The sequence below is a fragment of the Ailuropoda melanoleuca genome, chromosome 16, assembly GCF_002007445.2.
Source record: "Ailuropoda melanoleuca isolate Jingjing chromosome 16, ASM200744v2, whole genome shotgun sequence".
Taxonomy (NCBI): domain Eukaryota; kingdom Metazoa; phylum Chordata; class Mammalia; order Carnivora; family Ursidae; genus Ailuropoda; species Ailuropoda melanoleuca.
The window spans coordinates 22,376,479-22,402,540 of NC_048233.1; the positions used below are offsets into that span (position 1 = coordinate 22,376,479).

At 36.1% G+C, this 26,062-nt stretch overlaps 1 protein-coding gene across 9 annotated transcripts in view; it reads right to left on the reverse strand.

Moving 5' to 3' along the window:
* The window catches only part of SOX5 (SRY-box transcription factor 5), a 960,947-nt gene that overhangs the window by 874,819 nt on the left and 60,066 nt on the right, over positions 1–26,062 (reverse strand). The window lies entirely within an intron of this gene.

The following is a 26,062-nucleotide window of genomic DNA, read 5'->3' on the forward strand; positions in this document are numbered from 1 at the left end:
TACCCTCGCAAGGCATTGCTAGAAGAGGGCAGGACACGGTGCAGCTAAATGTTCAAAAGAGAAACTGTGCACTGGTTCACTGAGTTCCACATGTTGTACTTGAATTTTGTGTCCAAACGAATGAACCCCTCGATTGGTGGCCTGTGTGTTCTAAGGGTCCCAAACGGTCGCTAATATAGATGATTGTACTTGAAATCTATTTTGATTTCTACACCAACAGTGGAGTTTGTGTACATGCTGACTTTTCATCTCCCTAGCCTGTCAAAGCAATTCCCAGAGACACTTAGAGAAAGCTGCATTTGCTAGAGCCTTCAGTAAGAACATTATCAGAAACAACGCCTTGTTTTAATTAAGAAAGAATATGCTAAGTAGTCATTGCCATATGTATACACATATGATATTATAAATGAAGTAACACAAGGCACAAACAAAATAACATAATTTAAAAACAATACCTTCTGTGTCACCTATAGTGATTTATTTTAATATATAACCAATATAATAGGCATGTCCCTCATTCTGCAGTACATAAGAGATCTTTCTTACACTAAAAAGCATATGAAATTATAATAAAAAATCATCATCTGATTTTAACCTCATCAAGAATTTTCCCCCTTTGGTTACTCACAGAATATTAACTACTCAAAAGCATTCATCTTTCTATTAATCTTTATATCCCATTTCTGGAATAGTACCATGCGGAGGGGGGCTTTCCAAAGTTTCTGGGGGAACCACTTTTAAAACAAAGCTAACATGATCAGCCTTCGCTGTTAGCTGCATTCACAATAAGGTTCAAGCAGAAAGCAATGCCGTGCTGGTGTATGTTTAACAATCAACTCTCCAGGAGGAAAAAAAAAAAAAAAAAGAAAAAGCCCTGACTTGTAGCATTTGCAAATTTCATAGTGAAATAACCACTGATGGCCGATTTCAAGCTTAACACCCTACCATGAAGTCACTGAACACAGAGCTGGTAAGAGATGCACACAACTGGCTCAAGTGAGCGGATGGCAGCCTACGAGAGCCTGCTCTGTCATGCCACCCGTGCAACTCAAGACCCCACAGAAATACAGCAGCAAATTTGTGCAATAGATTTAAGCTGTCTATGGTGTTTTCAACCATCTACATCTATGAAGCTTTGCTATTTAAATTTAAACATTGAAATCCGTTGTCTTCAGATCTCACAAAACCTTGGGAGCATTTGTTTTTAGGCTTTCTTTTCCAGATCAAACAACAACTAAACAACTATATCTATATCTATATCTATCTATCTATATAGATAGATATAGATATATTCCAATCACTTGTGAATAAATCCAAATGATACTCACCTTTAAGAGCAAGTACAGGTGTAAGACTGAGCTTCCCACAAATAAATAGAGTTGACCCTCAGTCAGGAAGCAGTCCACAAAGGTCTAGCCTCTCTAGTCCTCATCAAATATCCTAATATATTTTCTGATATTATTAGAATGTACTTTGAATTTGATTCAAATTCAGATATTTTCTGATATCTGAGATTCTGGAGAGACTTATAACCTGACAAGAAGTTAGGTGATTTTAATGTTAATGTATCAAGGTGATTTAATAATGTTAATATATGAAGCTATTCGGTATATATGACTGCTAGGTGGATACACAAAAAATGGAAAGTAAGCAGTACTCAGGAAATAAGAAAATCATTTAGTATGTGATCAAATGCCTGATTAATCAAAAATGTGTCCAATAAAGGTTGATACAGCATATTAAACTTTAAAGAAATATTTACATAAATGTATTTTTTTAGTATAAAGAAAGTTAAAAATTATTGTCTTCTTAAGGACAAAATGACTGAAGGATATCAAGTAGAAATGAATGAAATGAAGTTATCGCATTTGAAGGATCATTTTTAAATGTGAAATAAAACAATGAAGTTTTATATATATATATATAATTACATAAAATAATAATACTATATATTTAATTTTGGCTTAAATGCTTGGTTTAACAAGATTTATTAAACAGAACCCTTCTAGAATGACTACCTAACAAAAATAACTTGGCTTATAATCCAAGAAAACTGGTTGCCTACATTTGGTGCCTTAAAATCATATTTTAATAACTCCATCTGGATAATACACCCAATGTAATATCATTTTAAGTCTTGATAGCTATCATGGGGGAAATATGGTCTGTAAGAAAAATTTAGAAGATTGCTACACCATAATTTTAAATAATTTTAATAATTTTATATCACCGTGTGCTTTCCTCTATATCTACATTAAAAAATTTACAATTCATTTGAAATGAAAAATAGTAAAAGTCAACAATCAAGCTAATGTCATTTATTTTATATCACTTGTATGAGTATGTCAAAACTTAGTGTATTAAACATACATAAAACCAGCAGTGGGTCAGAGTCTCTCCCACAAGAGTGTGAGCACTTTGAGGGTAGGAATCATGTGCTATTCATCTGCATAACCCCAGCACCTAGCACAGTATCTTGCAAAAAAAATAAGCCACCAAAATGTGTATAAACTGAGCTGAAGGTGATGTGATGAGCATGATATGGAAAGGAGCAAGAGGCACTCTAAACTCATTGTGGGGACCAGTACTATCACCTCTCCTTGTTTTCTTAGCTCTGTCCATCCTGCGTATTATCAGTGTACTAGAACAATGAGTACCCTGCAAGACAAAGACTACATTTCATAAAGTACAGAAAAATGCATTTTATTAGAAGAAAGTCAACAGGCTAATTCTAAACTTTAATTAGAAACAGATGAGAAAATTTTACCCTCAACTCCCTGGAAAGACACCTAACATGCTGAGCAATGCTACCCAGTGTATGCTCTGAGGATCACTGCCCCTTCAACTGTTTGTCATTGGTTTGCGCAGAGAGGGGTTTAGCACCTAAGAGTAAGACACAGAAACATTTGTAACAACTTGACAGAGTCCTTTTATGTCTTTTGAATCTAACAATGAAAAAATCAGGGCTTGGATTTTGTATGTCTTTGGTTTTCTTCTCTCCATTTTTCAAATCCATTCTTACTGTGTTTTATAACAGCATCAGTCCATAACAGACAAGAAGTTTAAAAAAAAAAAAAAAACACAACTGGTCCTCATCACATACAGTTCACAAAACACTGGTATAGAGTGCAATGATGTGGAGAATTTGACTAGGACCTGTAAGTAGACGCTCTAAGGTGGTCAATTTTTGGTCAATCTTTAAAACAAAACAAAATAAAACAAGAGAGTCTTTTAACTATGAAAACTGACCAACAGAAGAAATGGCGGACCTAAAATTTAGTGAGCCAACCACTGTGGTAATTGCTCAAGAGGAAGTTGGGCAGCTGAAAGAGGCTGGGACTCCAGCAGGGCTCTCGCAGCTGTCTCTGCTTCCGTCTTCCCTCTTCTCAGTGATCACACTGCACGGCGTGTGTCTCTAGGTGCTGGCTTCCCCCAACAAACTGAGAGTTCCGCGAGGGCAAAGACAGCATCTCATTCATCTTTGTTTGGTTCCTCACCACAGTGAGGTTCACCAAGTTTACTGCAAAAGTAAATCTCTGCCACAGAGACAGACTAAAATGACATTGAGGCTCTAATCTGTGATTCAGTGATTAACAAGAAGAAGAATTCCAATCGGAGGAAAATTTCACAACACATTTCAAAAATGAGGTTAAACATTCCAGAATTAATGGGTTAACAGCCTCCCAATATCATTTCTATGTGTGTACGCACACTTAACTTCTAGGATGGAGATTTAAATATTTTGTATATATTGTTACATATTAGATTTACTGAAAGAATTTTATGACCCACATACAATCACAATTTCACCACCAGAATGTTGAAAATGACCAGTGTTTGGCAGTTTTTAGAAACATTAAATGCCCTGGCTATGAAGGACACATACTGAAAAGATAAATTCTTCACTACTGTACATGAATGACAGTCTCAGCTTAATTATAAGGAACTACTTTTAAATAGGTAAGTCCCTTAATTCTCTGGGTTTCAGGTTCTCTTTAGAATGAGATGAGTATTGTCACACTTGCATCACATACTATTGTAAATTGAAGAACTTGGTAGATACTGTTATCTGTAAGTATTTATTATTTGCTTATTGTATGTATACTTCTTTATATTTTGATACAAGTATTAATCATTTAAATAAAAGCATAGTATACTAGATTCTAACGGATCAGTATACTTTGTCTTTCTCCAGGAGCCTATTAAAACAAAACAAAACAAAACAAAAAAAAATAGTTAAATAAAGTTACCATTAATTGGAAGCTACCAGTTCATTAAATAATTTGCTTAAGAATCATACACTTTATTAACTTATCAAATTGATTTGTAAGGAGACTAAAAAACAGCAAAACTCTACAAAAAACCCCCACAAAACTCTCAAACTAAATATAATTAAGCCTAAAAAAGTAAATTTTCCCAATACCTAGGGAATTCAGAATTGAGGACTATTTTGTCATACCCTAAAGCAATGTTTTTGATAGTATATTGAAAGAGCTTTTTAAATTACTCTTGGGATGCTAGAATTAATCTTGAATTGTATTCTTTCACCTGACATATCATAAACTCTCACCACTATTTAAACACAGTTTATTGTATTTGATATCAAAATCCCAAGTTCCTAAAGGAACGGATTTCCATTTATCCACGAAGAGAACTGAAGAGCACCTTTACATCCTTCTGTTTGTAGTTCTCTATTTTCTTGAAAGAAAGAAACAAAGGCAGTCTTATATAATGCTGTAACTCAATAATTTTATCAGAACACTGCAATATTTACTGACCAGCCACAGATTTCATGGTTTATAAAAAGAATCGTATTCTTTCCCACCTACTTAAAGAAAGACCCCTCCACCCAGATGGCCAGGATGGAAGCCAATATCTCAAGCTCAATAAATTCTAAACAGAGCTCAGAGTTTGTTACCATTCCTAATCCTGTTCAACTTGTTCCATGTCCTGTGTTCCCCATTTCTGTTTCTGTTAATGGCAGCAGCATCCTCTTAGTTAGCTAAAACTAGAAGTTCTGGAACAAGATTTGTCCATCCTCTCACCTTCCACCTCCAGCCGCCAAGTCTTGACAATTTTTCCAGTGCAACCTCTCTTTGTCTGTTCCTTCCACTGCATTCTCACATACTAGCTCAGGACTTCATTATCTCTTGCTTGCACCAGTATGCAAAAGTCCTTCTCCATTACACCTTCCTGACAAATGCCTTTGCTTCCAATACCTCCGTCTCCATCCCATCCTACTCATGAATGCAAATGAAACTTTCCTGAACGAATTCAGAAAATGTCAGGGGCGCCTGGGTGGCACAGCGGTTAAGCGTCTGCCTTTGGCTCAGGGCGTGATCCCAGCGTTATGGGATCGAGCCCATCAGGCTCCTCCGCTATGAGCCTGCTTCTTCCTCTCCCACTCCTCCTGCTTGTGTTCCCTCTCTCGCTGGCTGTCTCTATCTCTGTCGAATAAATAAATAAAATCTTTAAAATAAAAAAAAATATAAAAAAAAAAAGAAAATGTTTGATCACATGATTTATCTGCTTAGAAATCTTAAACATCTTTGAAATGCCGGACAAAGAACATCCAACTTATGCAAGAACTTCTATTATCTGGTTCCAATCTACCTCCCCAACTCTACTATTTCCCTATTGAAATAGTATGAACGATGCCTCTTTCAATCTAACCAAGACGAATTTTGCAACAGTTTCCATTACGCACTTGATTTCTTTTTTCTTTTCTTTTCTTTTCTTTTCTTTTCTTTTCTTTTCTTTTCTTTTTTCTTTCTTTCTTTCAAGATTTTATTTATTGACAGAGAGAGACAGCGAGAGAGGGAACACAAGCCAGGGGGTAATGGGAGAGGGAGAAGCAGGCTTCCCGCTGAGCAGGGAGCCCAATATGGGGCTCGATCCCATAACCCTGGGATCATGACCTGAGCCAAAGGCAGATGCTTAATGACTGAGCCACCCAGGCACCCTGACTGATTTCTTAAGTCTGAGTCTTCAGAGTTGTTGTTTCCTCTACCTGAAATGCCGTCTCTCTGCACAGAGGATGTCTAAATTCCATGCATTTTTCAACATACAAGTCAATTGTCAACTCCTCCTGACTTTCTCTGACTACTCCTCTCCCCCTCCTACTGCTGCCCTGGTAGAAACGTGCACAACTAACACTTTAATCTCTCTATTGTACATGTCATTTCCCACCCTGCATATTTGTTTTATACATGTTTTACCTCCCATCCTAGAAAATATGCTAACATCTAAGTGTTTACTATAACCAGACACTAGCTAAGCATTCCACATATGTATTTCTGTATGTAGGGTCTCATTTACTTGTTGCAATAACCCTGTTATAGGTGAAGAAAATGAGCAAGAGGTTGAAGAACTTACCCAAGACAACACACTTCTCAAATAGCATATGTAATATATCTCCAACTCTGAAGTGCTTAAGATAATACTTGCACATATTATAATTTGAATAAAGATATATTAAATGAAACAGGAGTTCTATAAAATTTCACACTGGAAAATGACAAAGGGTTATCCAGGTATTTATTCAATTTTGTGTATACTTACTTATTACATGATCACCTAATATGAGATAGGTCTGTGCTAGGTGCTGGAGAATTCATTTAAAAAAATCATTATAACTAATGCTTATTGGATACCTCCCCTAGACAGAATTCTAAGAATGTGGGCAATATTAACTTGTTTAATTCTGAGAGCTATGTAATTACTATTTTTAGAAGAGGGTACTTGAAGTACAAAGACACAGCTAACTAACTAACTAGCTAGCTAACTAACTAACTTGCCCAAGTTATAGCCCTCGATCCTACATGCTGAACCATGGTGCCACACTGTTTTCTCAACACTGGGCTCCCATCTACCCTCAAGAATCTCAGTACAGTCTGGATTATCTGCTTACAGTGTGGGACCATTTGACTAAATTCAGAAAATGTTGAAACTGATTCTTAAAATATCCTTTGGTAAATCAAATGTGATCTGAGAGAACTCTTGATTATTTATACTCATAGTAGTTGATAGAGCCATCAAAAGCCTTATAGGTTGAGAGATCTTAAGTAGAAAAACAAAACACGAACAGAACTATGTTTAACTTCAGACATTAGAAGAAAACTGCCATTCCCCTCAGTATCCATCCTACGCAGCAACTCTCAAACAGCAACAACTCCTAAGACAACAGAAGAAGGAGAAGAAATGCTGCCATTTATGCATGGATAAGCTGTACACTCACATGCTGAGAAAGATTCCCATATGGGAAAAGAAAGAACATAAACAAAAGAAATATGCCAGCATAGGAACAAAAATTGCCCTTAAATGACAGTTTCTCCTGACACAGAATGAAAGATAAGTATAATTCCCTAGAGGAGAGAATGGGGAAATCAGAACAGCTTTCATTTGGCAATGATAACATATTAAGAACAATTTTACTCATAGATTTTTCAGTCTTTGAAATCCTGACACTCAGCATTACCAGAAATGACATTCTACCTACTACTATTACTATTATACATATCAATATATATCAGAGTGAAGATGTAAGAAATCCTTGATCCGTGTGGATAGAATGTTAGATCACCTAAGGAATAAAAATCTTCACACTTTTTCACTGAAATTCAATTTCAGTCTGCCCAGCCCATCTACAAACAGTATATTTATGAGTCAAGTATATAGAAAAAGTAGACATTCCAAAGTTCTTCATTCTAGAAAATGCGTATTTCAAAGCAATTTTTCATTCATACGTGATTTCACTTTATACTACTTTTTAAATTTATGCAGAATGTGTCTTTAAAAGACCATGAAGAGCACAGATAATGACGTGAATGTGGGATAACTGACATGTATATGCACACTTGAAAAGTTACAGTAAGAGTATTGTGAATAAAAGGTTGCTCTAAATTATCTCAGTGATATATGTTACTTATGTCAATGTTTATTCTTTAATGGAAAATCAATTTTGGATGTTTTTGCTCCTTGATGTGCATGTGTATAAATATATAAGTGTATTTACATACATAAATATACATATAAATAAATATATTTCCAAGGCTACCAGTGTAGCAGCTAGAGGGAAAATACCGAGAACCAAAGTGAAAATGCAGAGTTGAAACAATATTTAAGACAACTCAAATTCAGTGACAATGTTACTTATTTCCTCGGTTTATTGACTAGTGAGAGAGACACTATAGACATATTCCTCAATTCTCCTTTAAAAAGCATAAGGCTTTTCTAGTCTTCAAAAATAAAACTGTATATTGATGATAATGCTTCTTTCTCCTTTACCCAAAACAAAAGAAATAACAAAATTAGAATTTTTCTGGAAAGTGAAAACACCAGGTGAAATTAACTTAGCTCTAGAGCAATTTTCTCTTTCAGTGAAAGTGCTTTGGGGCTTTTCTGAATCACTCACCACAGAAGCTAAACCCCGTTTTGGGCATTCCCATTCTTTGTCACTTTATTTCAGTTATTTAAATGCACCATAAGTTCCTCTTAGATGAGATGCTAGTCATGGGGGCAGTCTTCTTAATCAAAACTGAAAAGCAAATGAGTACTTGTGTACTTTACCATTATTCCGGTTGCCGATGGTAGAGGAAGTCCTTTGTTTCAAAGATGCATTAATGATCATTTACACCGTCTTTCAACTTCTTTTAACAGCTATCTTCCCAAATGAACCATTTTACCTGAATGTGGTAGGCTTATGAGATCAACATCTACATTATCTACATGTTTGTTTAGCTACTAGGTGATGATAATTTGGCCATAATGAGTTTAAGTTGGCTATGAATTGGTTTTCTAAGCATTTTCATATTTTAAGTTCCACACATAAAACTCATTTTACAAGCAGTCTTGTTCATTTTCTTCATCAGTTCTGCCTCCAAACGACACATGAAGTCCTCAAAGTGCTTTTACTAAATTTAAAAAAAAATTATTCTCTCTCTACTAAAAGCTATAGTAATCAAAACAGTATGGTACTGGCACAAAAACAGAGACACAAATCAATGGAACGGGAAAAAAAAAAAAGAGTCCAGAAATAGACCCATGCTTATACGGTCAATTAATCTTTGACAAAAGAGGTAAGAATATGCAATGGGAAAAAGACAGTCTCTTTAATAAATCCTGTTGGAGAAAATGGACAACTACATGCAGAAGAACGAAACTGGACCACTTTCTTACACCATACATAAAAATAAACTCAAAATGGATTGAAGACTTAAATGTAATACTGGAAACCAAAAATACTCCTAGGAGAAAACATAAGCAGTAAATTCTTGAACATCAATCTGAGCGATATTTTTATGGATCTGTCCCTTCAGGCAAGGGCAACAAAAACAAAAATAAACAAAGGGGACTACATCAAACTAAAAAGCTTTTACACAGTGAAGGAAACGACCAATAAAACAAAAAGGAAATCTGCTGAATGGGAGAAGATATTTGCAAATGATACAACCAATAAGGAATTAATACTTAAAAAATAAACAATCCAATTTTAAAATAGGCAGAGGATCTGAATGCACATTTCTTCAAAGAAGGCACACAGATGGCCAACATGTACATGAAAAGGTGTACAACACCATCAATTATCAGAGAAAGACAAATCAAAACTACATGGGAGGGGTTCCTGGGTGGCAGGTCGATTAGAAATCTGACCCCTGATTTCAGCTCAGGTCATGATCTCCGGGATGTGAGACTGAGTCTCATGCCTAGCTCTGTGCTCTGTTCTCTCTCCCTATCCCTCTGCCCCTCCTGCTTGTGCTCTCTCTCTCTCTAAAACAAATAAATCTAAAAACAAAACAAAACAAAACTACAATGAGGTATCACCTCACACCTGTTGGAATGGCTATTACCAAAAAGACAAGAAAGAAAAAGTGTTGGTGAGGATGTGGAGAAAAGGAAATCCTTGTGCATTACTGATGGGAATGCAAATTGGTACAGACACTATAGGAAGCAGTATGAAGGTTCCTCAAAAAATTAAAAATAGAACATATGACCCTGCAATACCACTTCTAGGTAGTTATCCAAAGAAAACAAAAACACTAATTCAAAAAGATACATGCACCCTTATGTTCACTGCAACATTATTTAGAATAGCCATGATATGGAAGCAACCTAAGTGACCAATGATGGACGAATAAAGATGTGGTATTTATATACAATGGAATATTACTCAGCCATAAAACAGAATGAAATTTTGTAATTCATAGCAACATGGAAGGTATTATAAGTGAAATAAGTCAGACAAAGACAAATACTGTATGATCTCCTTTTTTTGTGGAATCTAAAAAACAAAACAAACAAATAGACAAAAACAGAAACAGACTCATAAATATAGAGAACTAACTGATGGTTACCAGAAAGGATGGGAGTGGGGGAGATGGGCAAGATAGATGAAGGGGTTAAGCGGCACAACTTTCCAGTTATAAAATAAGTAAGTTACAGGAATGAAAAGTACAGCATAGGGAATATAGTCAATAACGTTGTAATAACTCTGTGTGGTGACAGATAGTAACTAAACATGGTAGGAATTGTGTAGTGTATAGAATTGTCAAATCACTATGTAGACCAACTGAAACTAAAAAAACATTGTATGCCAACTATAGTTCAATTAAAAAAGATGTAGTGTATATAGATACACATATAAACATATGTATGTATAGATGTGTGTTATACATCTATACATACACATATGAACATATGTATGTATATATATGTATGGATGTGTGTATTATATATATATAACACATACACACATATCCAATGGAATAATACACAAGATGAAATCTTGTCATGTGCAAAAACATGGATGAACCTAGAGAGTATTACGCTAAGTGAAATAAGTCAAACAGAGAAAGACAAATACTGTGTAATTTCACTTACGTGTGAAATCTAAAAACAAAAAAACAAACAAAACAAAACAAAACAAAAAAACCCAGAAACACACTCATAAATACAGAAAACAAGCTAGTAACTGTCAGAGGGGAGGGAGGGAAGGTTGGCAAAATAGGGGAAGGGAATTAAAAGATACATGCAGTTATAAAATAAATAAGACAAGGGGATACAGTGTATAGCATAGGGAATATAGTTAATAATATGTAAACACCTTGTGTGTGACAGATGATACACTAGATTTATCCTGGCAATCACTCTATAATGTATATATAAATGTTGAATCACTATGTTGTACACTTGAAACTAATATAATATTCTATGTAAACCACATTTAAAAAAAAATTCATTCTCTATGTAAGAAAAGTAATCAGATATATATTATGTAACAAAGGCTTAGATTGATTATATTTCTATTGTCCATTACATTTCAAATTTGTAAATGCTGCTGACTTAAAAGAGTTGCAAGATGCTGCTAACTTAAAAGATCTGCAAGAAATGTATGATGTTTGTAGTATTGATAAACATAAAATGCCCGTACAGAGAGTCTTTAGTCTCCAAAGCCTAACATAGGAGTAAATTTGGCTATTTATCATGTCTACTACCATAGTACCATTTAGCCATGTTATACATCCTTAGTTCTTCTAATCTTTTCTCATAAGTCAATCCCATCAACTCATTAATCTTTTTTGGTCCTTGTCCTTGTTTCCATTTGGGTTAGTCGGTAGGTAGCATTTCACTAAAGACTTTCCCTCTTCTTAATCTTGATTCCAACTTCTTGAGGACAAGGACCATGTTTTTTGAATTAAAAATGAGTTATAGAAATAAGATGCTTTCTCGGAGATAATCTTGAATCACCTTGCCTTTTGCTAGGTGACAATGTTTTAAATCATATTAATTAGGAATGTTGCATTTGTTACTTCCTTCTTCTAGAAAAGAACTGATCACAGCTGAGCACATTCAGACTTTTACGCTACAGAGGAGCTGTGTGTGGCCGTGTTTGTATGTATCCATGTGTTTTGGGATTACTTACTATTACTAAATGCCTTGTGATAAAATAATTCTCCTAAAGAAACTGAATTACATTTTCCCAGTGGCAATTAACATTGTGCATGCATCATAACAAGCAGTCCTTGTTTTCCTTTAAAAAAACTAGTGTGTCAAAACGATTTGTGAATTCAGTTTCCAGTGAATATTCCCCCAAAATGCACAGTATTCTGCCTATCAAGTGATTATTTTTTTAAAGATTTATTTATTTTAGAGAGAGAGAGAGCATGCACGAGCAGGGAGAGGAGCAGAGGGGGAGGAAGAGGGAGAAAGTCTCCAGCAGACTCTGCTCTGAGCTTGCGGGGCTCGATCTCACAACCCTGAGATCATGATCTGAGGTTAAACCAAAAGTTGGATGCTTACCTGACTGAGCTACTCAGGCATCCCCCATCTAATGATTATAGTCATCATTAATTTGTGCTCTTTTCAACCCATTGTTTTGTATGAGATTGAATCCAAAAAGTTGAAATCTGAAGATGGAAAAAAAAACCAAAAACCAAATGAAAAAAAATTAGATAACATGAGGCCCTTTATTGCAGATAAGTTTAAAAACCTATGAGGGAGAACCTATGCTCTTGTGTTCAGAGGGGTGAGAAACTCTAACGGAAAAAAAGACTTAAAGCAGATTCAGGAACTGGAATTTAAAGGAGGATTCACAAGATTCTGACAGATGAAAAAGGGAATAAGAGCATTTAGGTACTGGAGAAAGAGTCTATCGGAGGGGATTGAGATGACTTCAAGTAAAATAATGGAAGAGAAAAAATGCAAGTTATTCAACAAAACAGTAATAATATATCACAGCAGAACGAAGACTGAAAAATGTGAATACCAAATCCCAACAAATAATAATAAGAACATAGGCTAGATAATAAAATAACATTTGGGGGTTCTTGGCTTCACATTTGTTTGAATGATTCCAAAATTTTCTAGCCCTCATAATCAAGACTCCCATCTTGGAAGCTATTAAAAAAATAACTTTAGCAGTAATTCAGGTAGGATATGAGCAGTTCAGAATTGGCATTAAAGCCACAGAATGGTCCAAATTGTTAGCAAGGCTTTTTAGTATCGTAGAAAAAGAGCAAACTGGACCAGAAAAGCTTTGCTGAATCTCAGACGCTGGCTTATTATGTGGCAACCATTCTGTACTCACTTGGTTTATTCAACTGCAGAACCTGTCTAACAGTACCTTTCCCATTTGTTGTGATGGCTAGAAATATGTATCTAAAAGTACCCACCAAAAATGCCTAACATATAATTCGTATCAATAATTGGCAACTATTACTATTTTATACTTTCCCATTCTAAGACCTCTTTGTATAATATGATTAAATATTTTTTGTCACCTCTCCCCTCAACCATGAAATGCTTGTCTTCCCTTCTCTACCTATTAAAAATGTGAGTCTCTCAAGCAACTATCATCATGATGATTTTATACATAATCACTACATTTTACACATATCCACTACATGCCTCCTGAAGATAATTTTTTCTCAGGGCCTTTCAATTTTTGTAATTGTCCTGGGATACAACATATATAATAGATTAACTGAAAAACCATATCCTTTTCAATACATAATCTCAGAAATCAACAATCTCAGAACCTAAAGGAGACTCAGAACTGTCCCGGTCCAACCACTACCAGATGTAGAGTTTCTTCTCTAATAGCTTAACAGGTAATTAAATCAACCTCTGTGAAATATGTTCAGGAGGTCCACTATTTCTAATGAAAGCTCACTCTAATCTGAAGCAGCTATAATAAAAGGCTCTTCCTTTAACTGAGCCCTCCCCCCACCCCCGCCATCTCCCCATCATGGCAGAACAAAAAAGAAATCTAAGTACACTTGCCTCCAAAGGTCTTTTGCATTTGGGAGCCACTTTACCCCAGCGCCTCTCTTCTGTCTCTTCCTAAAGTTCCCTCATCATTCTAGTTGGGATCTCCTGTAATACTTTTAAGGTATGACTTAAAAGTAGTTAAAAATTAGACTCCTAAAATGTTAGAGTAGTTGTGCTTCCATATCAGTATTATTGCTCTTGAACAGATGCTCAACTTCTGTCAATGCAGCCCAAAAACAAACTAGTTTGGGGGGGGGGTCAGCCCAAATAATCTTAACAACACAACAATGTTAATCCATCCTGAGTCCCCTAAAGCAATTAAACCCTTTCCCTTGCAATATGAGGAAATCACTCCTTTACTATCTCCTGTGGTAGAGACTTTAGTTGATCCCAGTAGCAATGACCTATTCCATCCTGTTGAGATCGAACTCTGATACTGTCAAGCAACATACTGTTACTTCATTCCAATCCTGAAGGCTCTTCAAATTTGATCATCCTACAGCAAGGTGCTCATTGAGAGAATGAGTTATATACCATGATAAGGGACAGAGCCCTCTGGCAAGACACCAGAGTTTTCACTATTATATAGATCCATGTAATCAGCATTCTTTGACTCTAATGTCACAGGTTTCAATGTCATCAGAAAATGCCTTGCCGACATCTAAATACAATACCTCCACCACGTCTGGCTTTCTTCTTCTTCTTCTTCTTTTTTTTTTTTTTTAATTAACAGAAGAAACACAAAACATCTTGTAGGATGCCTTGGCATCTAGAGGAAATAAATGAACATTGGGGATAGTTGCCTGTATGGCACCTAGAAAAGAACATTAAACAAACTTTCATGCTTTAGGCATTTGCTAAAATCAGAGGTTGATCAAAAAAACTGATTAAAACTTATCATTGACCAGCCTAGCTCCCTACACCCCACCAAGTAAGATAAGTCCATGAATTATTCCTTGAAAAGATTGTAGATTTCCAAATAATTTAAAATTAGAACCCAAGGAAGATTTGTATCTTGCTTAATTTATCTGAAAATAAAATTTAAATTTAAAAAATTGGGGGATAAGCTCTCTTTATATTTTATGTCTTATAATATTGTTTTTATATTTTTTTATATAAATGTTTATTATATTTTAACTTTCGAAACCCAACCCACGTTCTCTAAATGCCTGAAACGTTCCTTTTACAAAAATCAAAAGGTAAATATTGCATAGAGACTTTATACATGAGAAGTCTGTACAACACAGAATATTTTATGAATATTCATTAAAAGGGACATAAAACAAGTATATGAGGTGGCTGGATTTGCAAGAAAAAGTCCAAATGTTTCCCTAATATTTCTTTGAGTATTTTCCATGGCCCATTTCTTCATCTAAAAACATGAAAACTGGGGCATCTGGGTGGCTCAGTCAGTTAAGCATCTAACTCTCGATTTCAGTTCAGGTCATGATCCCAGGATCCTGGGATGGAGCCCTGGCATTGGCATGGGGGGTGCCGGGGAGGGGGGGGGTTAGTGCTCAGCGGGGAGTCTGCTTCAAGAATCTCTCTTGCCCTTTCCCTCTGCCCCTCCCCCCAAACATGCAGGCACTTGCTTTCTAAATAAATAAATCTTTAAAAAATAAATACATAAAAATTTTAAAAAGTAAGTCCCCTTGATACTCCATTTAAAACAGGAAATTAGGGGCGCTTGGGTGGCACAGCGGTTGGGCGTCTGCCTTCGGCTCAGGGCGTGATCCTGGCGTTGTGGGATCGAGCCCCACATCAGGCTCTCTCTCGCTATGGGCCTGCTTCTTCCTCTCCCACTCCCCCTGCTTGTGTTCCCTCTCTCGCTGGCTGTCTCTCTCTGTCAAATGAATGAATAAGTGAAATCTTTAAAAAAAAATAAAAATAAAAATAAAAAAATAAAACAGGAAATTACCCCAGGGCAACAAAAATTACCTCTGTAATTACTGACATTCTACTTTTAGAGGTATTTCACCCAAGGAAAGACAGTGAATTATTTAGATCCGGGTCCCATTCAAATAGGCTGTCATCATTATAACTTCTAATGTCTCTTTACTAAAGAAGCAGCTGCCAAGAGATGAATAAATACCTCAGTCCATCAGGTTCATACTACAGTAGGTCCCCTGTCAATGGGGGATACGTTCCAAGGCCCCGAGTGGATACGTGAGATCACAGATAGTACTGAACCCTGTATACATTCAGTTTTCTCCTATACATACAAACTTATGATAAAGTTTAATTTATAAATTCGGCGCAGTAAGAAATTAACAATAATAAACTAGAACAATTATAACAATATACTATAATTAAAGTTATGTGAATATAGTCTCTCCCTCAAAATATCTTATTGTACTGTACTCACCATTCTTCTTGTGATGCTCTCAGATGATAAAATGTCTACGTGATGAGATGAAGTGAGGTAAATGACACAGACATTGTGACATAGTGTTAGGCTATGATCGACCTTCTACTGATACCTCAGGAAGATCATGGGCTTTGAGACCTTGGTTGACCATGGGTAACTGAAGCCAAGGAAAACGACACTGGGGATTAAGGGGACTACTGTAACCAGTATCCTCTTTTTCTTTTTTGTTACCAGAAAGGAAAACTTTCAATACGGTTTTAGAGTCTGGATGGCATTAGGCTTCATTACATTCCATACCAAAGCTTAGAAGATAATAGGAGTTTGGCTCTTATCCTACTCCCATAGCAGGATCAGGGAACACCTTTATCTCCCACTTAAAACACAGTAGAGGAAAACTATATAAGACTTATTTCCCTGGAGCAAAACTAAAATATTTAGTTTTTAGTTTGTCAAACTGTCAAAGGTGTGGACTCTAAAAAGAGGGAAAAATGCAGATAATTCAATGATTTGTTGTGGATCTATTCAAGCATGACTTAAGATGTTTGCTTTTACTTAAGGTTAAAAAAATTCCTCAGCCACTTACTCTATAGGCCCTGTCCTATTATTTATTTGCTGCAAAGAGTTGCCAAGTTCCCAGTACAGATGCATGTTTCAGATGTAATGCGTGCCTGACCAATAAGTTACAAAAAGACCTACAATATAACTAAAACTACAGTTAGATCTGACTAGAAATTTTGCATTCAATTTTGAAGATGTTCAATAGTAAATCTTTTATTTTGCCACAAGTAAGAATTGCTAACACTTAAAAATCATTCTGTAATCCCGATGCCATTCTTACCCAGACCCCTTTTAAGTCCATCCACTCCAAATAACTAAGTCCAGGGTGAGTTCTGAAGCACATAGGTGATCTTAGGTGATTTCCATTAAGTGGAATTATTATAAACTGTACACAGAATTCAGAAGGTATCACAAATTAATTTTAATCCAAAGGGATTTTCAAGGATTCTATAGTTTTAAAATATTCTAATAGAAAGTTAAAGTCAGGATGGGATGAGAACCCAGCAAACTATATTTATTGTGTTAATGTATCATTTGTCTTCTGGGCAAGTAACTAAAGGTCATTTGCTCTTCCTGGCAAGTGTTGAAAATAGTTTACATTGAAGGTCTAACTTAAAGGAACAATGTGAAACCCCTCAAGCCTAAAATGACCTTTTTATGCCAACACAGATGTCCGAATCTCTTAAAGAAGGGAGCAGTGATGTTTGCACTCTGATTTCTGGTTACTTCAACCCTCTTTTCCTAAATGCCTTTGTTAGAAATATTAGAATCATTTCCTGCTTTATAGATCTCAGTATACTTGATCAGCCATCAGACCAGGTATCAAAGTTGAATGTCGGACTGAAAAGGGGCAGTTTCCAAGCCTACATTTGTCAAATAGAAAGAGATTTTGGGAAAGAGATGGGGCATGTGATAAAATCTGTTGGGTCGGGGGTGGGGGTTCCATTCCCTGGGGTCTAGTGGGCTTCTGCAAGGCTGTTTAGATATCCCACACAGTACCTAGCAGAAACCCAACAAGGCCTAGCAAGAGCATGCCTCCTTCTGAACAGTAAGGGTATGAGGGAAAAAAAAATAGGAAAGGAAATAAGGCTGACAATTAAGGTCACAGGCTATTTCACTTGACAAAAAACCTTGATGCTTCCAAATAGCTGGGAGCTTTTAGGGATTCTTGCTTCCAGATATTCAGTAAAACTCAGATGATGGAAAAGATACATCTAGCCAATTAATATTTTCAGGAGACATGTTAGCCATATTCTTCGCCTTCCCAAAAAGGAGTTGGGACACCTCTTAACAGAAAAGAAACCTCTGGTGGAGGTAGAGGGGTGTATGTTTTCATTTTTTCTTCTAGATCAGCTGGGATGATTTTTCCCTAACCACACATTGGGGTTTCTGCTTATGAAAAATAACCCACAAATGCACCCAAAACATTTTCTAACTTTTAATGTGATGCATGGAATCACCTAGATTGAAGTTCACTTTATGCTGCCCACAGAGACAGATGGCAAAACTGATGTCCAAGCCCTAACTGCAAACCTTCCTTGGGTTCATGAGTCCTCCTGCAGTTTATGGCAGATTTCATACATTCAGCGTGCTGCTTTGTCACATTTGGGTAGCAACACAGTAGCACAGAACAAACATGGCAATGAATAGAGAAGAGACCATTTGTTCTAAAGCAGTTTTCTTTGGGTTACGTATTCTGTCAATATACAGAGCAGAAAAAATGTATCCAGGGCACCTAGAACAGATTCAGATTTTAGTTTGAACATGTATGGAGTTCTTAACTAAAGAAAAGAATTGCTTCCTGTAATTTTGCACTGTGGTTTCCCAAGACTGTTTATGCGATGGGCATTGAACATTCATGGGGTAAAAACGGAAAAAGGTAGATTGCTTTTTAGAGCACTTTTAATATCATTTTCCTTCTATTTAATAAAGTAAATTAGCCTGTTGTCCTTTTTTATGAAGCCTTTTCTTTAAAGATGACCATTCGTACTATGCAAGCACATTTTAAAACAGGTATGAAGCCAGTATGCCCGAGTGTGGATAAAATCCGAACAGCTATTTTTTTCCACTTACACAGGAACATTCAGGGAAAAATTGGTTACATGGGCAACTCACAGTTTCTTTTGGAATGCTTTCATGGAAATTCAGGCTGTATTTGATACACACACCATATTTTTTAAATGGTGTTGTGTGGGTGGGTTGGAGGCACATGAAGAGCTTCAAAATCCATATAAATATCCGAAACGGGCATGGAGAAACTCTCTCATTTCCTTTTTATTGTCTATTGCTCATTTGCTCACTTACTTGCAGCGTGATACTCTAATATTCCTTTATGCCTATTTTAACTTAAACATTAGCACCAACTTTCTAAAACACATGGCTAAAAATGATATCACCCCCTCAAAAAAGATTTTAAAAATAACAAAATACCAAAAGAGCTGCCACATTCAAAATAAGAGGTAAGACAAACTTAGCCCTATTCTTTTCCCATCCCAAAGCCAATCAGGATAGACCAGCCAACTAACAAAAACCCAAAGTCTTTTTCTTTCTTTCTCTCTTCATGCCAGAGCTGCTGCCTGGGTGGTAGCCACTCATGCTGGTTTGTGTGCACTTGGACTGAAGGGACTAGTTAATGGGGAAATTACAGATGACTCTATATGGTGGGTTCTCTGATTTACATTTGTGGTAAAACCCAACGCAAGTGATCTGTAACTCTGACTTGAATCGGGCCCTTACATGGAAATTTTTCCAGGCTGTGGCAGCACCTAAAGAGGCTTTCTGGGTAAGGGTAAGGCTCAGGAGCCTCCTTTTCCTATGGTAGCCTTTGCCGGGGTATTTTAGCCTCCTGAACATCCCTCACCACATCGATCTCCAAAGCAATGTTCACTAGCGTCACATGCTGGTGTACGGTTAAAAAAAAATTCTCAGGCAATTCAAATTGATAAATCTTGGGTCCTGAATTTTAGAAATAATATTTGAATCAAAAAGTGGAGATGCAGAAAAGTGCTTTGGAGTACACTGGTAACCTAAGCATATTAAATTGACCAATATAGGAAATCATAAAGGAGAACAATGGGATAAAGGACAGATGGAGTGGACAAAGGAATGAATATATGAAGTTCTGGTAAACGCTGGGATCACATTTCAAATCCAGGACTGTCCAGTGCGATTAACGCTCACTCTAAAAGTATGTATGTAATGGAACTCAGTCTACCTCCCTTGCACTGTTTTCCCTTGTGGCATAAGAAACTGCTTTTTGGGGGCGTCTGGGTGGCTAAGTTATTAAGTGTCTCCCTTCTCCTCAGGGCGTGATCCTAGAGTCCTGGGATCAAGCCCCGCATCAGGCTCCCTGCTCCGCTGGGAGCCTGCTTCTTCCTCTCCCACTCCCCCTCCCTGTGTTCCCTCTCTTGCTGGCTGTCTCTCTGTCAAATAAATAAATAAAATCTTAAAAAAAAAAAAAAAAGGAAGGAAAGAAGGAAGGAAGGAAGGAAGGAAGGAAGGAAGGAAGGAAGGAAGGAGAAAGAAAGAAAGAAAGAAAGAAAGAAAGAAAGAAAGAAAGAAAGAAAGAAAGAGAAAAGAAACTGCTTTTTTGCCTTTCACCGTAGTAGAGATTTGCTGTTTTGCACTCCTATTAGAATTCTTTCTCTTAAGGTAAATTACTAGCCAGCAAGTCACTACATGTTCAGAATGTATTTGCTGAATTAGGAACTCAACATCTTCACTCCATTTAATTGCTTTGAGGCAATGAAGTATAAATGGCTTTGGTTAAAGCAAGAGCTACAAGCAGATACACATACTCACCAAATTTTTGGTCATACTGAAATTCTTCAGCTCAAACTAATCAAAAGAGGAAGGAAGAACTACCATCTGTCTCCCCTTCATATTTAGCCTGTTAGCTTCATATATTTCAAACTGGTTAAAAAGGGCTCCACAATTGAAAGTGCAAATGTACCGCCAATGAAAGCTCAACTACTGAAAGGGCTGCTGATTTTGGTAACTAACTAAAATTCAGGTAATAAAGGAAATAAGTGCCTTCTGATTGATTGCTGAGCCTCATTCCCTCAATTTAAAAGTCCTTGAAAAGTCTCACCCTCTCTGCTACGAAGCACAGATAACAACATTTTTCCCGGTAGGAAATATCTTGCCTAAATTAAAATAAATTGTATACTATGGTACATCTATCTCTGGACAACTACAAGTAAGTGAAAAACAGGTTCTAGGCCATAAGGTACAGACCAGTAATGATCCTCAAATGATGAAAAGCAATCATTTCATAGACTTCAGTGAAGTTGCTTTGAAAAGTCAATGATTCAATCCCCTCAGGTATTAATAGAAACAGAGACTCAGGATTATAATAAATACTTGGGGCTACCTTATTATTGGCAAGTGATGCTAAACAATGTTACCATAACTGAATCTCTTCTTGGAGTCTACAAGTGACACTCATATATTGTGTTCTTGATACTTTGGATGAAAATTGGCCTTTATGAAAGAATGGGCTGTAAAATACTTTAGATTTTTTGCTATACACAAGGTCTCAGATGTTAGATTTAAGATGTGAAGTTTATGTGTGTATTAAAAAAATTTAAGAAAGAATATATTGAAGTAAAAAAATTCAAATATATATGAATGCCATTAAAATCTTTTGATGCCTTCTTTTCCCTCTCTCTGCTTCATTAAGTATTTTACCTGCCATGAGCACAATTGATAATAGAGCACGGTTTTTCTCAGTGTTTAATGCTTTTAGCTATTTTACATGTTGGTTTGCCACAAGGGCATGGTATCCCAAAGTAATCCAATCTCTTGTTAGAGTTCCTTGCTTGGTCTTTGTGAATCTTGCCTGTCCTACTACAGCTCCCAATACATTATATCCTTCTCCACTCTGGGGCTTTATCTGGGGAGTGAGGGAGTGGGTCTCATCATTTTCTTCTAATGAGCAAGCTTGAAATTTCTAGTTAAAAGTCAGTGTCAGCAGTACTCAGACTTGTCAAAATCATCAAAAACAAGGAAAAGTCTAAGAAACAGTCACAGCCGAGAGAAACCAAAGAAATATGATGTTAAATGTAACGTGGTATCCTGACTGGGATCCTGAATAACAACAAAAAAGAATATTAAGGAAAAACTAAGGATATCAGAATAAAATATGGACATTAGTTAATAAAATGTATTAATACTAGTTCACCAATTGTAATGTAAATAATGTGCCTTACTAATGTAAAATGTTAATAATAGAGGAAACTTTGGGCAGTGGGTTATAAGACAACTCTTTGTACTGCAACTTTTCTGTAAATCTAAAACTCTTCTAAAATAAAAAGTTCATTTAAAAAAAGTCAGTGTCAGTAATGATGCAATTGAACCCTCTTTAAATGCAGAAGTACTTATATCAATTTATAACTACCTCAAGTATAGAATGTATTGGCTGATGTGAAATAACTAAAAAACTGACACAAGCCCCTTAAAAATAATAATAGTACCTATTGAGATTCTCTGCCCACAATGAAAATAACTTCAAGTTTTTCATGCTTAAAAAAAAAAAAAAAAGAAGAATGTCCGGATAAACCATACTGATGGGTAGAATGTATACATGGAGTGACTGGATAAGGAAGGAACTACTCCATACCCTTCTCTTCCCCCTACAGCAGACAAGACGAGGCAGGGTAATAAAAAATATATACCTAGCTCCTCTTGCAATAATAAAGTATATAAGAGCAAGATAATCATGAGACCTGATGGGTTTACTGCTCCCTGTAGATCGATTGCCAAGGCAAGAAACTGGAATATGTTTTCTAATCCAGGCCATCTAATAAAAATGAAAACAGATAATAATACCTTTGAAAGTTTCAAAGTGCTTCACATTTATTATTTCATTTTATCCTCACAAAGCCTGTCTGAAACAGATAGCATAGATTATTATTATCATAGTTTATGGAGAAAACAAAGACATGGAAAGGTTATGAAACTTACCTGAAGTCACACCATAAATAAGTGACGGAATTCAGATGAGGATCTAGCCCTCCCAGCATCAACCACCCCATCAAACATGTACCTGGGAATAATGTGCTTTCCAGAAAAGATTTTTTTTTATTTTAATGCTGTATTTTATAGTGCAATGCATGGCATTCCAAGTATAACAGAAATCTACGCTGAGGCTGTTCCAATGTATCACATTTCCTATAAAACACAAATGCTAAATGAAATGAGAAAGGCATGATAGTGTAAAACAAAATTGATCATTCTTTCCCTCAATAACGTAATGAAAACAAATGCCAAAAAAAAACAGTATTGCTTACAGAATTAATTATAGATTTAATTATTTACATAATACAACAAATTTGTCTTCAAATGTATGTGAGCAGTGTACCATTAATGTAGGATCTGCTTATTGCATGTTATATCATCCTTGCCTTGAAAAATCATTTATTCTGTGATACCATGACAGCACTGCAGCTTGGAACATGCACTGCTAATCAACTGTCAGTAGCTACTTTTGTTATCAAGTTGTTAACAGAAGAGTAAAAATTCATCTTGTTTTCAATGAACCATTGTCAAGGTAAGGATAGCTAGTTACAACCTGACATTTACTCAAAAAACAGTGAAATTTTGTTCAGTTTAACTACAACTAAAAAAAGTATTAGAGTGATTTAGTCATTCAATGACTATCTACTGAGTGTCTACTGTGGGCACCAGAATATGGACCCAATATGAATAAAGCATGACCCCAGGATAATGGGAACTTAGTCTGATGAAGGGAAGTCAGTATAATTAGGTACAGAATCACAAGACTTGAAGGGAATATCAGAAACCCTCTGGTTCTTATTCCTTTTCCTTCTCCCACTTAGAACTATAAATGAGCCCAAAAGGTAATTAAAGTTCTGGGAAGGTTATTCAGAAAAGATAATTCACAAAATGGTCCTTGGGAATATAATTCCAGAGACTTTAACCAGGTTTCATTAGAGAGTATCAACCAATAATGACTTTGGATGCTGATTTATTTTCAGCTTGAGTGAACATTTGAGAACAATGGTTACTTTAAGGTGAACTTCCAGAACAACATCAAAAAGATACAAGCCACTTCTAGTTTAGGTTCAAGGATCTGATTAAACAAAGTGTTTTAAATTGTCAAGTATATTTCATGACACACTAACATCCAATATTGCACCACTCATGAATAACTGCTTATTAACTAACATAACCAGAGAAAGTATAGATTTGAGAAGGAAAGTCAAAAGAACCACGGGATTAGGGAGGGTGTGGTATGGCAAGGAACATGGACCCACATTTAAAGCGAAGTTCCAAGAGCGTCCTTTCCTGGCAAAGTCAAAGCTGAAGTTGAGATTTGACTCTGGATAATTTCTAAGTGTTATAAATCATTCTAGGCTTTAAACTATATTTGAGGATAAACATGAAGTAGATCTCATAACTTTACTCTATGACAATAAATTCAGTTGAATATGCCACAATGATCTAAACTATTCAAGAGAGCACCAACTTGAAACAGTTTAATGTAATAACTGAACGGAGTTGAAATTGAAGAATATCGTCCCCATAATCCTCGATCCAAAAGTGTTTTGGGGGGAGAGGGAGTAGAAACCCAGAATCTTAATAATTGCAACTTCTGCTCATTTTCAAGCAACTCTAACACAAGCAAAAATACCTATAAAGAAGAGTAATGCCCAAACATCAAGAGGTTACATAAAGTTTACCCAAACTTTTTGAAAAAGCCAAATTGGGCTACAAATCCTTAGAGACACGGTTTGCCTCTGTCCTTTCTGGCTTTAACTATATGGAAAAGAACAATAATCAGAAAAAATATCATTCATTTTTAATACTTCTCCCAGATCCTTCCTTATCATCTAAAAATTAACCAGCTTCACTCTTATGTCTGAGGATGTGAGAATTCCAGGAATTTTGACTGTCTGGCTCAGCATACCCAAGCTTCACAATTTCCAGGTAACTTATGTAATGTTACTGGGAGTAGCAGAAGAGAAACAAAACAACCGTACAAAGAGCCTTAAGGGATTTTTCTATTTGGCTGGTTAAAATGTTCAGAATTATTTAAGAGTTGGAAAACGAACAATAAACCACACCCTCAAAGAGCTTCAGTCTGAATTCCACCATTAGTTTATACCAGGATTTCCAATCCAAAATTTTAGTGTATTAATGAGAATAAAAGAAAAGAGCACTCAAAGAATGTGCTGGTGTAATCTGGGCTTGCCGGAAATCAAACTTCTAAAACATAATTTTGGTTAAAGAACATAGACTGAGTTTATTACCTTGCACCTTGCTCTTTATGAATATACAATTTCTACTGGCTTCCTCCCAAAATACAAAAGCTCATCTCCACTATTTGTGGTTTCTACAAGCACCGCGAAGCATGGAATTTGTTATGACACAGAGCCTTTCTGGACCTCATACTAGAGAAAGCTTTGAGGAAACGATCTTACCTATAACACAGTCATTAGCAAAGACACTGAAGATAACTCAATGATGCCATTGCAGAGAATATCTATGAACATATATGGCCATAGAAGTTACAGAACATGGTACCATCAGGGTTAAAGTCAGGCTACAGTTTCTTGTATAATTTTATAGTTGAATCAGTTATGAAAGATAATTAATAAGATGTATTTAGATTGTCACTGTTTACAAAATTGCTGGAATCCCTCCCTCCAAAATATTATCTGTTGAAGATATATTTCTACCTCCAATAAGAAAAAAAAAAGAAGCTTTTGCTTGAGTCTGTTTCTTTTCTAAAAACTAAGTTCCTGTGTTTCACCTTATAAACTACCAATAGAATCACCCTAAACTCCCAAAGTGGGAAAGGAGGTCAAGGATTGGCTTGAGAGCCTGAAAGAATTTAAATGAGAGCCTTCCAGCAGTGACACCATGGAGAGCCTTTGTCCCAATGTTTGGGGATTCATTTATTAGCCCCTTGTCATATGCCAGGCATCATTTTCGGTGTTTCAGATGGATGATTTCTGTCAAGACTCAGGCTAAACTAAGCTAAATAATATTACTATCACCATTTTACTAGTGTGGGAATAAAGTCTAAGGAGATTAAGTAACCTTCCAAAGATTCAGCAAGTCGGTGATAGAGATGGGATTCCAACTCAGACAACCTGACTCCCAGTCACGCTCTTTGCCCTTTTGCTGCACTGTCCCTATCAAATGAGCTTACACTCCTTCCAACCCTATCTTCCTCAAAGGAGCATAAGCATGGCCGACAGTAAAGAGCTGAGTGTGATCTTGATTTGTTCTGCTTCAGTAAAGTATTAATTCCAAACACTGACAGCAATAATTTCTCAGAATCCCCCCAGCTTCATTCATTCAACAATTTGACAAATATTTACTGACTGCCCTTTATCTATG